Genomic DNA, 14,598 nt, shown 5'->3' on the forward strand with positions numbered 1-14,598 from the left:
TAATCTGGCATCCTGGGATGCGGTTTGGAAGTAGTTGGCCAAAGTGATTCTCTTTGCATGGTTGGAAATGCTACTGCAAAGCACTTCTAGGTTCACTGCCTTCACAGGCAGAGCCCCCACACTTGTTGGAAAATGAAGAAGAGGAAACTTGTGGCCTTTGCGAATAAAACCAGAAATTATGTTGCTTGGGGCACCTTCCTAGAAAACAAATGAAAGTTCATGAAGCTTGAAATTCCCTCCTGGGATGGGAGGGAATCTGTATCTAGGATATATAAGTTCAGATAGTTGTAGCAGTTACATACAGAAAGGCCTTGCACTGTGGTTATTTTTCACCTCTTCTGAAGTCAAAGACATGAATCAGCCCATGCTCTTACTCCAAAGTCCCAATGCTTTTGAAGTGACCTAACTGTCCCTCTGTCCTATCCCTACGTGTAGAAAAGGATGAACGCTCCCGTGCAAATGTTCCTGCCCTTAGACATGTCTGGTCCCAATGTTCATGTCCCAGCTTTGCTGCTGCCATGACCCCTCATACACTGCTGAGTTTACACTATCTGGGTATCTGTTACTATGCGAAATATCTGCCTTCTCCTGTCATGTTGCTATTCCCTGAATTTCAAGTATTTCAAGAATTTTGAGCCCTGTTGCCTTTTAGGTGGTGTTTTTTTTCCTTCCATGACTGGAAGAAGCCACAGAAGCACAGTCAGAGGCTCATTAGTTTTGATCTAACTCTGCTTAGCTGCCCTTGGAAGGACTGAAATAGTGGCCTGGAAGTATGGTAGATAGATGATGGCTCCTTCCAGTTAAAGAACAGTTTTTTCTGGATGTTTAAGTACCAAGAGTGGTACGAGGCCCTCACAGAAATATCCCATGTTCTGTACGTTTCTCCCCAGCCTGTGCAATAACCTCTGAGAAACTGTGTTTCCTTTTGAGGGGGTGAAGTGCTTTCCTCTCTGCCTGGCTTGCACTTGACTTAGCTTTGACCTTTCCATGGTTTCAGCACTCAACGAAGCACGAATCATCTTCTTATCAGAGGCCCTTTGCTGTTGGTTTCTCTCCATTCGCTTTGTTTGCTTCTGTGACCCACCCCATCATTTTATTTTTTCTCCACTGCATTATTTAAGTCAGGAAATAACCTGTTTCCCTGGAGGTGAGGATCCAGGTGATGCTGGACCACTTTGTACCCAAACATGCCCCACCACTGTGAGCTCAGTAGACAGCCGGGCTGCTTTGGTTCAGCTTTCAAAAGCAGACATAGCTGTAACCACTGAACATTTAGCCACTGAGCAAAAAAATGCACGCAAAGTTATAGTCTCCTTGAAACTCTCCTGCTAGCTGTTGCCCATGCTGTGTGCACACTCTGGGCAGGATAGCTTGCAAGTGACACCTTTGCGCAGTAGGAAACATCCCTCCGAGTTGTTGTTTTTCCCTTGCTCTAGCCCGAGCATGACTTGCCGCTCAGCGGGGCCGGCTGCGTGATCCCAGGGCAGAGCTGCCAGGCAGGGTGATGCCAGGTGCTCTCAGCGCCCTCCTGCCCTCTGCTTCCTGCCCACTTCAAGAGCTGTAGGAGGGAATTTTCCCAACTTTCCCTAAATCATGCTGCTGTGGCTCTGGCAATTTGCACAGAAGGGAGAGCAGGGACTCTTGATTCCCGTTACAAAGGTTGCACACGTGCAAGTCACATTTGTTTCTTTCCTTGTTGCAATGACCCTGCCTGAAGCAGCAAAGGTGTCCCCTCCGCAGCCCGTGTTCCCTCCACCCAGCTCCCCTCTGTCTCCTGGTGTGAGCCCCTGCAGCTGCGTGCCCTGCAACGTCCCAGGGCTATTTCCAGGAAGCCATGGCTGAGCTTTGGGCTTCCCTGCTGTGACCTCTGTTCATCCCCCTGTGCGCTCTGGTAGTATGTGGGGGCTGCTTTTGCAAAGGCATTTGGTGCCTTCCACTGCAGAACAAATCCAAGGGTTTTTTTCCTTCTGCTTGTTCAAGAAAGTGTCCTGGCTCACAGCAGAGGAGCAGCACTCCAAGCCTGGGCTAGGACAACACCTAAAACCCACAACACCCTTCAGGGCTGTGGGTATACAAGATCCCACAAGATCTTCAAGTGAAATGTGTGAGTGAAGTAAAAGATGGGGAATAACATCAGCCCCATAGGGTTTGACAAGCAAGGCCAAAATCGATCCGTCATTGCCAAGTAGGAGGAACACAGGACATGGTGAGGACTTGACAGCCAGTGCCCAAGGGGTTTCCCTGCTGCACGGCCCAGATCCAAAGCCCACCCAAGGTCCTTTAGAGATGTGTGCACTTTGGCTTGGGTATTTAGCAGCTGAGCTGGACCAGCATCCCTCAGTGTCTCAGAGGGGTGACTCACGCTGCTGCAGGTACAAAGCCCCCTGCACATGCGCACCAGCTGCCTGGGTTGCCTTGGGGGTCATCTTTGGACTAAGTCTGGCAGGCAGCGAGTGCCAGAAACAAACATTACATAAATGCCTGATCCAAACTATTTTGTCATCCTTGATGAATTTTCCTGCTATTAAGTCATTCCCCACTTTCCTCAGCTTGGACCTCCTCCAGGATGTTTGGTATCGATGGCCTCACTGATGCCTACTCCGACAGAATTTTTATTTTCCCTCCCACGCAGCTGCTAGTGGGAGGCACTGATTCATGCCAACGACCTGCCCGATCCTGGAGCCGAAAGGCAGTCAGGGAGAGAGCTGAGCTCCTGTGACAGGCAGGTGCCGGAGCAGATCCTCAGCAGGTGTCAATGAAGTAGCTCCCAGCCTGTGAATGGAGCTGGGGCCATTTACACCAGCGGAGGATCTTTCCCCAGGAGTTTGAGGTTTTTTGGTATGTGTGGGTATATCGGGACATATGGTTGCTAAAATCAGTGTGCAACAGGCAGTATACATCCTATATAAATGTGTCTGTTTCATTATTGAGTGTAGGTGCTTTTGTGTGGGGCAAATGTTTTCCTGCAACACAAAAGTTCATTTTAAAAATACCCTGTTTTGTAGGCTTTCCCTAATGACTGTTTTTCCCCGCACATCTATTAGCCAGCAACATATACCAGCATTTCTTCCTTAAAAGTAAAAACTGGCACATAGCATGCAGAGCATAAAATAAGATGTGATTAAGACAGTAGCTGAAGCTAACCAAAGCCAGAAAACTCATGGCTGAAAGGTCAAACCTTTATTTAAATTGCCTTTGCAATGGCCTATTTATTTGCAGGTGCTGTGAATTAAGAGGGAAAGTCTTGTAAGGAAGGAACATCTGGCATGGAAAATCTCACCTCAGTTCAAACTGAACAAAGTTTCACTCGCACTAGAAGGTAGGTTCTTGTAATGGGAAATGTCAGTCAACCTCAGGGCAGGTAACACTATCCAGCATTATCTGTAATGATGGCATTTCTGGGTAAGATGCAGTACATGGGCCAGGAATGCTGCTAAATGGGTGCTAAAATCAGCACCTCCTGCCAGGGTAACAGGATTATTCTGTGATTAAAGATACTGAGGTGGGGATAGGGGAGATCAATGCTATGCCCTGCAATGCATTTTCAGTGTGACCTTCACAAATTGGTTTGTTCTGAGTTCCCAGCAGCTTGTTCTGGGTATCTGAGAGCTTTGAAGAAGGAGTGAGAGGACAGGGCATTTACACTCACATCTTTGGCTAACAGCAACTCCCCTAAAAAGGCTGCAGTTAGATGTTGAAATAATACGGTTTTGTGTCTGTGATCCAGGCCCCCTTGTTGGAGAAGTGATTCAGCATGTGCTTTGTGAGGCCAGTGTGTTTTCACATCCTTGTCCCTTTGTCCTCCCTGGGTCTTGGGGGTCCCTAAGGGAGCATCACTGCTCTGGGCATGGGCTGGGGGCCAAGAGAGTCAGGGCACAGCTGAAGGTGGCCGTGGAATAACTCTCTACATATTCTCAAAGCACTTCTTCCCTCTGCAGGATGGCTGGATCTATAGGGGAGTTGCTTTGTTTTGGTTTTCTGTGGGGGATTTTTTGTGATCTGAATTCTCACTTTGGTATGGAAAGGTTAGTTTTAGTTTTGAGATGTATCGGTGCTGGAAGCAGAAAGAAGTTACCACAAGCTGAGTACCACGTGGAGTGATGAGAAATGTGTGTGTGTAGACAAGTCCCACATCTAGGTTTTTGTCTCCCTGAGTGTTAATGCTGACTGTCTGGTATTGCACGTGAATTACTGAGAAAAAAAAAATCTGGGATGAGGAGAGACAGACTGTGGCTAAGAGCTATTTTGAAGACTAGGGAAGTCTTTCCAGAGGCAGCGGTGGATCAGGCTTAAAATCCAGTGGTGTGCTGGACAAGGGTAGGGAACAATTTTTGGGCCCCTTCCTCCTGTTCCCATTACTGTGGGGTGCCTCTGCGGCGCTGGTACTCGATGAGAGGAGATGGCATCAGCGCCCAGCCTGCCACAAGAAAGAAATGAAGCTGATTAAGCGCAGATGCTTCTTGTTCAGGGTTTGAGTGCAGCAGGCATCCTCGACAGCCATGTCCTCCGAGCAAGGAATGAGGCTGCTAATGTTATTAAGGCTGAACCAGCCCCGCTTGCGAGGCCCTGGAGGGGGTGGCAGTTTGTGATAGGGATCTACTGCGTGGCTGCGCTTTTGGGGCTGGGGGCGAGGGAGGTGTGATGCCCTTAGCAAGGAGGGATTGGCTATTTTGGGCAGCAATATCCATCAGGCTGCAACTGAGAGTAGCCTGTGGGCTGGGGTGGTCCCAGGCTGTCCTCAGGGCTGCTCAGCCTGGGTGGGACAGTCACCCATGCACACTGGCTAGGGAGCATTGGGTGCTCCTAACCTTGAACGAAAGTGTGCTATTAACTTTGTTCCCAGTGTAAGTTTGCCACACTTGACCCATTTAAGCTGAAATATCTCCCCTGAGGTGGCCACCTGACACGGGTCTGCATGGAGGAGGAGACGTGCGAGAACTGTCTCTTCCCAAAGCCAGGGCATGACACTTTGCAGGCTCAGTATGCCTCGTGTAAGAGTTGGCGAAGCCACCCGCTATGGCTTGCTCTTCCCCATGTCCAGGGTAGCAGAGGTCTCTTTCAGGGTCACTTTTTCTGCTTTTCCTGCTGCATCACCTCTCCACCCCTAGGGTTACAACTGGATGCTGGGCCTTTCGTCAGGGCTTGCACCAGCATGTATGTTTTTTTCCTCCCAGAGTGTTTAAAATGCTTTCTTCTCAGCCTTTCAAATGTCACATGGAGTGGCTGGACTGAGTCACCCCTGAGTGCCTCCTGTCTGAGCGTGGCCAGCACTGGCTGCCAGCAGAAAGGCTGAGGAAACCCTGGGGCATCGCTTAAGGCTGAGATACGGGGCCAAGCCCAAGGGAGCAGGCATGGCCACTGAGTGGAAATCCAGACAGATTGTGCCAAGGAGTAGGTCCTACACTTGCTTTTTCAAGAGACAGGCCGGAGGACCAGGCATGTTGTTTGCTGCCCAACACAAATGGCAGCAAAGGTGCTAAGGACCCCAGGGAGAACTGTCACCACCCCCTTCCCATGGGAGCTGGGCTCCCAGCTGGTCAAGGCCACCTTTGCAAAGTCTGGAGAGGGCAGTGGTGGCAGGTTCCCACATTAGTACCCCTGGATAACAGGTCATGGCTCTTGGCATCTGCTGGTTTCCACCTTGTGAGGACATTTAATCTTGAAAGAGTTTTTTTTCTATATTCACTGGCAGGCTGTGTTCTGGCTCTACATCCCTGGCTGGGGCCCTGCAGCACATGGCAAGAGTTTTTGGCTGGAAAGCTGCAGAGGCAGACGTGTGTGATGGGATTTTGAATGTCAGCAAAGATGCCCGTTGCTCTCTGCCTGGTCCTGCCCGTAGGCTGCCAGGTGTCAGCTGTAGTGAACCCCGCTGCTTGCGGCAAGTGCTGCTACTTGAAAATTGGTGCTTCTCCAGGGAGCACAACAGGAACCCAATATCTGCTTTCTGGCAGCCACAAAGTCATAAACCTCTTGTCGAGACCAGCTAGATGGATGGGATAGTGAATGAGTGCCAGGCAGTGTGGAGGTGAGTTTCTGCCAGACCGTGATCCTCTCTCTGACTAGGGAGAGATCTTTGGAGAAGGGACAGAGTGGTGGCCCTGGTGTGGGGCCATGGGATCCATGTGTAGCATCTGTTGACAGCTGGCTGAACATGAGCTGGCAGTGTGCCCAGGTGGCCAAGAAGGCCAATGGCATCCTGGCCTGTATCAGAAATAGTGTGGCCAGCAGGAGTAGGGAAGTGATCGTGCCCCTGTACTTGGCACTGGTGAGGCCGCACCTTGAATACTGTGTCCAGTTTTGGGCCCCTCACTACAAGAAGGACACCAAGGTGCTGGAGCGTGTCCAGAGAAGGGCAACGAGGCTGGTGAAGGGTCTAGAGCACAAGACTTACGAGGAGTAGCTGAGGGAACTGGGGTTGTTTAGCAACTGGGTCTCTTCTCCAGTAACTAGTGATAGGACGAGAGGAAATGGCCTCAAGTTGCGCCAGGGGAGGTTTAGATTGACGCGAGGAGGTTGTTTAGCCTGGAGAAGAGGAGGCTCAAGGGAGACCTTCTCGCTCTCTACAACTACCTGAAAGGAGGTTGTAGCGAGGTGGGTGTCGGTCTCTTCTCCCAAGTAACAAGCGATAGGACGAGAGGAAATGGCCTCAAGTTGCGCCAGGGGAGGTTTAGATTGGACATGAGGGAAAATTTCTGTACTGAAAGAGTGGTGAAACATTGGAACAGGCTGCCCAGGGAAGTGGTTGAGTCCCCATCCCTGGAAGTATTTAAAAGATGTGTAGATGCGGCACTTAGGGACATGGTTTAGTGGGCATGGTGGTGTTGGGTTGACGGTTGGACTCGATGATCTTAGAGGTCTTTTCCAACCTTAATGATTCTATGATTCTATGATCTGTGCTTGGAGCTTTGGTATGCCAGTGCTGCCTGGCTTGTTTGTACAGAGGTAGCAAAGCCAGAAGGTTTGTGACCATCCGTGTTTGAAGAGAAGGACCTAAATTAATGTTACTGGCAGATGGATAGATAAGAGAGACCCAAATTAATGCCTCCCTGAGGGAAAGACAATTAAGTAAGTCAGCTCATGTCCATCCTGCCAGCCAGTCACTCAGCACTTGTCCTGTCAGCTGATCAGTACTTGCACAGCTCCAGACTGCACCATGCCCAACCAAAATGGTTGGGACAACAGGGAGGGAGGTGGGGACAGGGCACTGGAGCAGGTGGATGGCCACGCTGGGATGCAGGCGTAAGCTGGGATCCATGGGGAGAAAGGGGACACATTCAAAATCATTGAATTTATGTGTCATTAATTCTGCCTCTTGCAGAATAGCTCTTCTACTCTGAAAAGATTCTGATTATCCCTGAGAAGGTGCTTTCTTGGTTATTGCAAGGTTGGAGGGAAGGTTTAGGTTGCATTTGAAAGCCTTCGCTTTTGGGGAGCCAAACTCTGGACACTCTTCCTGCAAGGAGAAGCGGTTACTGCTGCTTGGCTTGAAGAGCCGCTATCTGTTGGGCTTTTTCCCACTGATCATTCCTACTGACTTTACGTATTATGGTGGCTGCTTTTCCAAAGGCTGGGAGGATTGCTGTTCCAGCTGACATGCTGCAGTGGCAGGGAGGGTCTTTTGCAAAACATCAGGTCAGCACTGAAATGTCGTTCCTCTGCTTCCTCTGCCTTGCTGTCGGGGTGAGTTATATGAGGTCCCTGGAGTCATAATGAGGGACATGAGACTGGAAAAAACTCAGGAGCAGGATGGTGGTGTCCAGTGAATGGGGGGGTTGTGTGCGAGGAAGGCAACATCCCCGACAGGCCCCACCTTGTCCGTATGGCATTTTGCAGAGGAATTATAACTATCATTTGCCTCTGGAAAATTGTCCCTACATCACAAATAGAGGTAGTTATCGTCTTACGCAGGAGGGAATGCCTGAAAATACACGCATCTATGGCAAAGCCTAAAATGACAGGCCAGGGATGTGCTCTCTGGTCCTGGCTCTCAGCTGGTATCATTTGAATGTAGTCTCTGAAGTCGATGGAACTAGTCAAATTTACACTGACAGAGTATCTGCCAGGTATTTTCAGTTCCCAAGGCTGCCTTTAAAATTAAGCCTCTTAAGCCTTTTTTATAAGCACACAGCATTTCACAAAGAGAGCCTAAAAGTCTTAAAATCAGGGTGTACAAAAGAAAAAAAGGACTTTCTAGTGGGAGGAGATCTTAGCAAAATCTCCTTTTGCATTTTGCAGGTTTTGCTCTCTCTTTCATAGGGTCTTTTTGCAGCTGGGTTTCTGTTTTTAGTGCCAGTGGCGATTGAAAAGAGGTGATTGAAAATTTCTTTGGTGATTCCTTTTGCTGTGTGAGTACCGGTGCCATGAAATAGATCTCTCAGCACTGTGTTTTCAGTCTGGAATTATGTGCAAGGGCATAATGGGATTTGTTTTTTCAGTACATACGTCGTTCAGCAATAAAAAGTTTCCTTTGAAATCGTTACAGTCTGTTGCAGAAATCAAAATATTTTTATCTTACAAAATTGAAATTTGCCTCTTAAATTTCCATGACACTCTCAACCACAGAACAATATTTTCTTACCATACAGAACCCTTGCTGAGAGTGAAAGTGCTATAAATATTTAAAGAAATGAATTACTAAGTAAGCCAGACTAGTGCCCCAGTCTGTAAATATTAAATGGAACACACACAGTTGACAAAATGCAGGCCGAAACATTGAATGGGGCCATTTCATTGCCTAAATGAAATTATTTGCAGTGCAAAGGCAACTGTAAAAGTAATTTTTGCTTAATGACAAGCAGCACTCAAAATACAAGGGCCTAAGTCAGCATTTTGCTTGCTGAAAGAAATTTCCATCCTGTTTTACAGTCTACTGCACAAGCCCCAAACTTCTTCACCAGTGAAGTTACCAGCATGGTTAATTGCATACTTTTAAAAAAATGTTGGGGGAGTTGGGCAGGGTTGTTTTGTGGGGGGGGGTTTGGGAGGTGGTGGATCTAGGTGTGCAGCTCCACTGTGCCCAGGCTGGAGGGTGAGATGCCCTACAGCTCTCAGGCTGCTCCCTGGGCATCAACTACCTGGGAGCTCCGGTCCTGCAGCGATGCCGAGCATCCAAAAGCTGGGCCGGGGGAGACCTGCTGGCAGCTTTCAGGGGTGCTATTGCTCTTTGTCCAGGACTCATCTCTGGTGTGGAGGATGTTGGGGTGCTGTTACCTCCCCACCTTGCAGAGGAGGAGGTGTCTGGGGCTGCGGAGGTTGCTCCTGTTGTCAGCAAGGCAATTTCATTACAGCTGTGGCTAGGAGAGGGTTTAGTCATAGCCAAATTCATAAAGCCATGAGTAATCATGTAAGGGCTCCCATGGATCCAAAGCTGCATTTTAGCTTGATGATCGGTTCATCTGGAGTGGCAGGTTTTGACTGGGACTCCAGCACATCATTTTCTGACAGTGAATCAGGAATTTATACCAAGGTGAGAAGTGGCAGCACAGATAATACGAAGAGACTTGTGACTACAAATCCCAGCAGTGCAACGGTATTAGGCAAATTCCTACTTTCTCTTGTAGGAGGGCAGGAAACATGCATGCTCTTTCACATCAATGTCATCTTTCCCATGGATGCCATACCAGTGTAATTGCAAGAGCTAAGTTGCGTTTACTGCCTGGAGCAAGCAAGGTCAGCAAGTTGCTGTCAGGGAAGGACCTAGGAAGTGGCACCACTTTTTAGTGGTAATCATGCTGACAGAGCAGTATAGAAAAACTGTCCTTCATTTTGTAGGCCCCAAAGTCTGCTTTTTATTTATGTATTTATTTTTGTATTGCAGCATAATCTAGTTTTCTCCCATCTGAGCTGACAAACACTGAGGGAGGAATGACTGGGAGGGAGGAGATAGGTGTGTGTGAGTGGCATATATGAAGATGTTCATGTGGAAAATGTGGGATGTCAGGGAAACGGTTGTGTTTAGACTTGGTCTTGCCTCTCTCGCTTACCTGTGTTTTGGGTTTGGCTTGGTTTTGTGGTTTTTTTCATTCTGGTGATATCTTTACAGCTTCTGTAGCCTGTGAGTGTATCCAGAGGCCCTGAAGATTTATATCAGCTGGCATAGGGCTTTTTCCAGAAGACCATAGCAGAGTGTGCATATATTTTTAATATCCCTTAACAATTATTACATGTCTTATAGGCATATTTTAAACCTCTTTTCAGTTTGGCCATATAACATTTGATCTTATTTCTGTGGTACAGATATATCACAGAAGAGCTGGAGCTAGAAGGATCCTGCATGGAAGAGAAGAGGGTTACAAGTGAGCAAAATCTTCTTCTTTTAAAGAAGACCGAGAAAGACAACTCAAGAAGAGTCTACCTGAACTTTTAAGGTTCTCTTGGTTCTGAAGCAGAAATATCCTGTAGATTCTTTAGATATTCTTTGAAGAAAGTCTTTGAGACTAAAGACTAGCAGTCGGTTTCTAGCAGTTGTTTCTGTACTGCCTAAGAGCACATAGCATGAACAAAACTCCACTGTGTGAGGTACTATATAAATATAGAAAGGAAAAAAAGATAGTTGCCTACGGTACAGAAATTACACATCTGTACCACACGGGGTCTCTTCACAGCTCCTCTGTCTCTCAACTGGAGCTCAGTTTGCTGGGCAGTTCATTGATACCATGTGCTAAGGCTACAGGCACTGACAGGCGTGTTTAACTTTCAGGGGAAAAATGACCCAAAAATATTTCAGTGGAGGCAAAAGATGTGCATTTTAGATTTAAATTGGAAGCTGGTTATTGTGTAAATACAGAATTAGGTGGTTTTATATCTCGGTACATTCAGGTGATTTGTATCCTGTGGACTCAGTTCTTCTATGAGGGTGCATTTTTTATCACTATTGGGTTTCGAATGACAGAGAGGCTAAACCGAAATGTGCAAACTGACCACCCATTACAAGTATCAAACCGGACCAGCCCAGTCCACCCAAGCACAGGCTGCTGCAGGGTGTGCTTAGAAGCGTCTTGCCTTGTCTAATAGCAGTATCGTTTCATCTCCCATGGATTCAGCTCAAGCAGCCACTGTTCCTGATACCTCAGTCCCTGTTGTTTGTCAGATCCTCCCATAGCTCGTCAAGCAAGCTCCATTCATCAGCATCACTGCAGGTGCCTGGTACAGGATAAATAGTCTTTGCTCAATAAGAAGGGGGAGGTCTGAGTGTGGTCCTGGCTGCCACCTCTCACAGAGGCTTTGACTGGAGGCATGCAAAGATTTTGGGTGTATACAGGCATATGCACCCCTGAAGGGTTGTCCCTTCTGCTTTGCCAGGCGCCCTGTCTGGATGCAGCACAGATGAGATCCAGCTGAGCACTGGCCTGTTCCCTCTCCAGTGTATGTGTCTGATGGATTTTAACTCCTCTGAAGTCCATTACCATACGAACAGGGAGATAAGCCAGGCACCTAATCCTGTCTCACTGTAGAGCTACTAAGATGATAATTGAATTCCTGGGGCATGGTTCAAATATGTGTTGCACCAGCTCTAAGCCACTGTAACAGTTGGTATTAGTGAGCTATGGGTAAATGTATATATGGTAATGTATAATGGCAGCAAAGCCTAAGCATCTGTACAACTCCAGTATCCATTATGGTGCAACCGGCACTGCATATGTGTAGACCTCTGAAAGGATTTTTGCTGCCATTAGTGAAGCTAGAGAGATGATGTCCCTTGAGGTGCTGGCTTTTCAGATTTGATTGGTGTTTTTCTCCAGATCCATCCCCTTAGCACCTTCTGAATGAAAGAGCTGAGTTTGTTCATGAAATAGGCTGCAGGATTTTTATTCCATGAAAACTAGTTGGCATCCAAGAATGAAGATAATCCCACTAGCACATCTAATTAGAGGAGAGCAATCCTCATATTCCCCGAGCAGTCTCCTCTCCATTTAGAAGGAGCTCAGACACAGAAACTCGCTTGTCATCCTTTGAAGTTCTACCTTCTAGGATGAGCCAAATGTGTATTTTTTTTTAAAGCGTTTGTATTTGAGAGAATCCAGCAGGATAAATACTGTTTATTCATAGAGCGATAGATTGTCACAACATTGTGAGGTGTGTATATCACTGCAGTCGAAGTTCTGACACATCTGAGAAGGGAGGTTGGGGTGTGCCACTCACAACCGATTGAGTGAAATATGCCACCACCTGCTGTAATCCTGACTTCATGCAGTCACATCGCTTTCCTAATCTGAGGGGAAGCTCATGCCAGCTGATACCTGGCTGTAAAAGTCCATGTGAAGCGACATTGTTTTGAAGATACAGGCTGACTTAATGTAACTGCGGGCAAGGTGCTTGGATTCTCTCTGTCTGGTTTTCCAGCATTGGCAGAAAAGTCTGTGGGATCATGTTTTGAAATCCTACCCTTGGATGCTGACGATGAAATTAGATATACTCCATCCAGTTCTGCCCGTGCTCCTGTCACAGACCTCTTGGGTGACCTCCTGCAAAACTTGCAAATCTTTGTAACCTCGATTCTGATCAAATCTGAAGGCGTTAACATGTGCTCCCAGTCTCCTGATATAACTGATGGCAAAACATGCCCCGGCAGTGCTTTAACATCTTCTCTTATCAACAGCAAATACAGGACTTCTGGATTCTTCGGGATCAGCCCACACAATGCTGAGGTGAGGGAGCATTTCAGAGAAATCCTACAAGTCAAATACAAATAAAAGAACCAGCACAGAGAAAACAGCCATGAAGCCCCAGTGATTGCTGCTGCAGTGCAAGGGATGGATTAGAAGCCATGTGAGGCAGGGGTGCAGGTCTGCTTAATCTCAGCTGTCTCTTCTGCAGCAAGAAGGCTTCTGTAGTGGTGGTTGTACCGACTATCAACAGGACTTGTGTGATACAGGTACTTAGTACAAATACCTCATAGATGGTAAAATAGCTGGCTATTTTTATTCAGCATCTTTGTATCACTTGCCCCTTTTGACTGTCATGTCCAAGATAAGTATAGCCAACCAATGCTGGAGTAGAGCAGTTACACAAGGATAACCAGAGAGTGCTATTTATATGCCTGGGGAAGCAGAGGACACTTAAACAGCAAATGTTTCACCTAAAATTCTTTCTTGTGAGCAGCTGAGGAGGTTGAGGCCAGGCTGAATCCTCACACTGATGGGGGAGGACATGGGGGCCTTGGAGCCCGTGAAATTCTTCATAGTCTTTTGAGTTGGGCTCTCGACTTCCCACAGTCAAGACTAGTGATTTCCAAAGAAGCATCTGCCTGTGGAGATGGGGCTTGTATGGGCAGTAGAGGAATGGCATGTAGGAGGGGGAGGTTGAGGAAGCAGAGAAGATGTTGCAGTGTTGATTTGCTTTTCACGGTGGCCAGGTAACTGTGTTCTGTTATTTTGCAGAAACTGTAATCTGAATGCAAGGTGAACGAGGTATCTGGCTTTGCCTCCTGGAGTTAAAGGCTGTCTTCTGAAACAAGCTTCAAATGGAGCTGAAGTTCCTGGCTTCCTTTACGCACAGATGAAGCTGCACGTGAGTTTCGCTGGAGTGTTGTGTCCTTGTGTCCTGTTTTATATGTTTAAGGGATATATGGTTATAGCAGCCTGGCATTGTTAATACACAATATAATAGTACACAGAATGATAATAGAGATAACTGCCATTTTGATGTACAGATCCATTGTCCTCCATGAACACCGGCAATTAAAGGGCCACCTGCTTAGCACTGAGAACAAACAAAAAAGAAGAACTGAAAAGTACACATAATTTGGAGATGGCCCTCTAGGAGTTAATGAAAGGAAAAGCAAAACAAGTCCTGGTCTTACAATGTCTTTGCCTGGCTTTGAAGGGAACTGGGGGGAGTGCTCAGGCTTGCTTTGTGGAGAGCTCATCATAGCTTGTCATTTGTGCTTTCCAGTCCATTACGGACTAATCGGGACAGTGGGGGCTGTTTAAGAAAATTATGTAAAACTTGATCTCTGTGGGTTTGTTCTGGCTCCCCAGAGCATCATCACAGTAAATAAGAGGTTTGCCTGTGGAGATGGATGCTAAGAGCAGTGATTTCTGTGATAAAACTCTTGAGGAGCACTGTGTGTCATTCACTCACCAGATGCCCTAAATACGGGGATTGCTTTCCAGTTGTTCTCTGGTTCTGGGTTTGCCGTGTGCAGGGAGGGGCAATGATTTGAGTGGAAGGGACAGAAACCTTGCAGGAAAAAAAGGCTGCCACAGCACCTGGAAAGGCTTTGATCGGAAATGGATGTGGAAACGCAGCGGTTATTTCTTGTGAAAGCTGTTCCAGAGGGAAGGATTACCGCATCTCCTCCCTGTAGGTAGAGGCTCAGCATCCTCTGACGGTGGGAAAGACCCGAGGATCATACTGCATCCTCTGAGCTGGAGAAAGCAGCAGGGAAACCCCGCTTTTCTCCTTTTCTGAGGGGATGGCGGGGCAGAGGGATGTAAAGCGGTATTAGGAATATTAGGCGAGGGGGGGCAGGAGGAAGAGATGTGGTATTTGCAAAGGAAGGGAAAACGAGCTCGGCTTTCCCAGCCTGGGAGAAACTTCCCCCGTGCTGGCGAGCCGCGGGGGCCGGGATGGAGGGGAGGCGAGAGGGCGAGGGAG

The 14,598-nt window shown here is 47.6% G+C and overlaps 1 protein-coding gene across 2 annotated transcripts in view; it reads left to right on the forward strand.

Moving 5' to 3' along the window:
• The first annotated feature begins 12,846 nt into the window (after positions 1–12,846).
• The window catches only part of CHGB (chromogranin B), a 13,101-nt gene continuing 11,349 nt past the window's right edge, over positions 12,847–14,598 (forward strand). For both annotated transcript variants that reach the window (XM_009282591.2, XM_009282592.2), the window contains exons 1-2: positions 12,847–12,874; positions 13,380–13,509. The gene's annotated coding sequence lies outside the window, so the exon portion shown is untranslated. The remainder of the gene's footprint in view (positions 12,875–13,379; positions 13,510–14,598) is intronic.

Source organism: Aptenodytes forsteri, unplaced genomic scaffold (assembly GCF_000699145.1).
Source record: "Aptenodytes forsteri isolate BGI_AS27 unplaced genomic scaffold, ASM69914v1 Scaffold582, whole genome shotgun sequence".
NCBI classification, from domain to species: Eukaryota; Metazoa; Chordata; class Aves; order Sphenisciformes; family Spheniscidae; genus Aptenodytes; species Aptenodytes forsteri.